The sequence below is a fragment of the Leopardus geoffroyi genome, chromosome B2 (genome assembly GCF_018350155.1).
Source record: "Leopardus geoffroyi isolate Oge1 chromosome B2, O.geoffroyi_Oge1_pat1.0, whole genome shotgun sequence".
NCBI lineage: Eukaryota > Metazoa > Chordata > Mammalia > Carnivora > Felidae > Leopardus > Leopardus geoffroyi.
Genome location: NC_059332.1, coordinates 83694337 through 83697443, shown reverse-complemented (window position 1 = coordinate 83697443; position 3107 = coordinate 83694337). Strand labels below are relative to the sequence as shown.

General features: G+C 39.2%; 1 pseudogene; it reads left to right on the top strand.

The window, feature by feature from the left end:
- The first annotated feature begins 1359 nt into the window (after positions 1-1359).
- On the top strand, positions 1360-2374 carry LOC123609770 (annotated as a pseudogene).
- Positions 2375-3107: the final 733 nt, after the last annotated feature.

Below are 3107 nucleotides of genomic sequence, written 5' to 3'. Positions count from 1 at the left end.
AGAAATGACCTCAACTACAGACTTTCTTGGTAATTTCTTCATGTAGCAAATTCATTGGCAGAAACACTGTTAAGGTATTACATCAACAAAGTGTAAAACCAAAAGGAATTTAAGTATGAGATTGGGAGACTATCAAACCTTTGGAATGGGGACAAAAAGAAAACTTTGCAAAATTGTACACTGCTTTAGACATTCAGTATTTGTGGGTTTTGAGGGCTTTACTGATGGTATAAAAGCCTTCTTAATATTAAATATATTGAATTTATTTGAGCATAAACAAATTCAGTAAGTATTATAGATATGTACATATATATGTGTGTGTGTGTGTGTGTGTGTGTGTGTGTGTGTATATATATATATATATATTAAGAATAAATACAAGGGCCTGTATGAGCAGAGAAGTCACCTGCTAATTCAAAGCAGAGGTAGAAAAGAAGAGGGAAACATTTTCAGTTATTCTTTATAAATATAGGAAATGAGTGACAGGAACTAAAGGTCCATGCCAAGTAGAATGATATGAGCCAAAGAATTGTCTTGGCATGAGATTGTCTTTGTAGTTCTCATTCATAAGTAGATTTGGTGACATCAAAGATGGCAAGTATGAAAAATAAAACTAAGGCCTTCCTTTTTTTCTGCTGGTGAAATCTCAAGGTAAATTACCAAAAAAGGTACTTTCAATTTTTACTTTAAATTTTTAAAAACCTTCAGTTTTACCATAACAAAAATAAAATGTCAAAATAAAACCTTGAAATATTAATCTATTACACATATATTTGGAGTCAGAAGTGTCAGCTGTAAGATAATTATGCATCATTATACAAACAGTTATTTGTGAGTCGAAAGTATAGAAGACTAATAAGAATCATTAACATATATACTCATTAAGTGGATGAATCCACTATCATAGTAGGAGACTTCAACACCTCTATATCATAAATGGACAGATCTAGCGGGCAGAAAATCAGTTAAGGACATAGCTGAGCTCAACAACATGTACCAATCAACTGGATATAATGGATATCTATGGACTACTTCATCCAACAACAGAATATTCATTCTTCTCAAGTTCCCATGGAATATTCACCAAGATAGAGCGCATTTTGATCTATAAAGCACACCTTAACAAATCCAAATGAATAACAATCGTATAGTGTTAGCTCTCAGACCACAGCGGGATTAAACTTCAAATCAATAATAACAGAAGGATAACTGGAAAATCCCCAGATACTTAAAGATTAAAGAACACGTTATCAAATAACACATGGGTCAGAGAACAGATCTCAAGAGAAATTTAAAAATATTTTGAACTGAATGAAAACAAAAATACAATGTAGCAAAATCTGTGGGACGCAAGAGACGGGAGGGTGCTGGGCTAAGAAGTTAAAAGCCAATCAGAGTGGTAAGAGTCACACCACAGCTAAGGCCGTGGAGACGGGAAGGCCCTCCGCGGACCCACCTCAGGCCAATCCATGTCGATGCATCGCCCTTGCTCTCCTCTCCCTGTCTGCATGAAGAAAACAGAGCTGATCCAGAAAGCAAAGGTGGCCCAGGAGGCTGAGCACTATGATGACATGACCACCTGCATGAAGGCCATGATGGAGCAGGGAGCCCAGCTGTCCAGAGAGCAGTGCAACATGCTCTTCAAGAACGTGGTCCGGGGCGGCAGGGCCATTCCGAAGGTCATCTGGAGCATGAAGCAGAAAACCACCACCTCTGACAAACCGTTGTAGCTGAATAAGGTCTATTGGGAGAAAGTGGAATCTGAACTGAGGTCCACCTACACCATGGTGCTGGGTAAGTATTTAATAGCCAATGCAATTAACCCAGAGAGTAAGGTCTTCTATTTGAAAATGAAAGGAGACTACTTGCGGTTCCTTGCCAAAGTTGCATGTAGTGACGGTGGAAAACAAACTATAGATAATCCCCCAAGGAGCTTATCAAGAGGCTTTTGATATGAGCAAGAAAGAGATGCAACCCACACACCCAATCCACCCGGGCTGGCTCATAACTTTTCTGTACTGTACTATGAGATTCTTAATAACCCAGAGCTTGCCTGCACACTGGCTAAAACAGCTTTCGATGAGGCCATTGTACAACTTGATATACTGATGAAGACTTATACAAAGATAGCACCCTGGTCATGCAGTTGCTTAGAGACCACCTAACATTATGAGCATCAGACAGCGCAGGGGGAGAATGTGACATGGCCGAAGGGACAGAAAACTAAACGCATACAGGTGTCATTGTTCTTCCCTTCAAGAAACCTTTTACACATCTCCATTCCTTATTCCATTTGGACTTACTGTAGCAAAGAAACCCATTCATGTGTATGGAATCAACTGTTTATAGTCCTTTCACACTGCCGCTTTGGGAAAGCTCCGCTCCTTGATTTGTGTTTGTCTTGGCATTCCTGGTATGCAGTTACTGCTGTAGAAATGTATTAGTAGCTTCATTTCATACTAACGTAAGTAACTTCCAAACACTTATGTAGAGGACTAAAAATGTACCTGGTATTTAAGTAATCTGAACCAGTTCTGCAAGTGACCATGATTTGTATTACTGTGAAGATATGAAAATGTAGTTCATTACAATTTAAAAAGTGTTCCACATGAATTCTTAATTTCTACATTCCCTTCCTTACTCTTCTTTGGGGGGGTCTCCTTTCAGTAAGAAACTTTTCCATGCCCTTACTGTATTCCTTTTTGGTAAGAATCCAGAAGTATTAGATTGAAAGGAAAAGCATTTGGCATTCCTGGGGTGAGGGTCACAAATCGAAATGCCTCCCTTATTGTATATGATGGAGGTCTTGTGTATCTGTGATAATAGGAAGTTTTCTTTTTTTTTTCTTTTTTTAAAATTTTTTTAACGTTTATTTATTTTTGAGACAGAGAGAGACAAAGCATGAACGGGGGAGGGTCAGAGAGAGAGGGAGACACAGAATCTGAAACAGGCTCCAGGCTCTGAGCAGTCAGCACAGAGCCCGACGCCGGGCTCAAACTCACAGACAGTGAGATCGTGACCTGAGCCGAAGTCGGACGCTTAACCGACTGAGCCACCCAGGCGCCCCGGAAGTTTTCTTATTAATTCTTTATTTGCTGCTGTTTTAA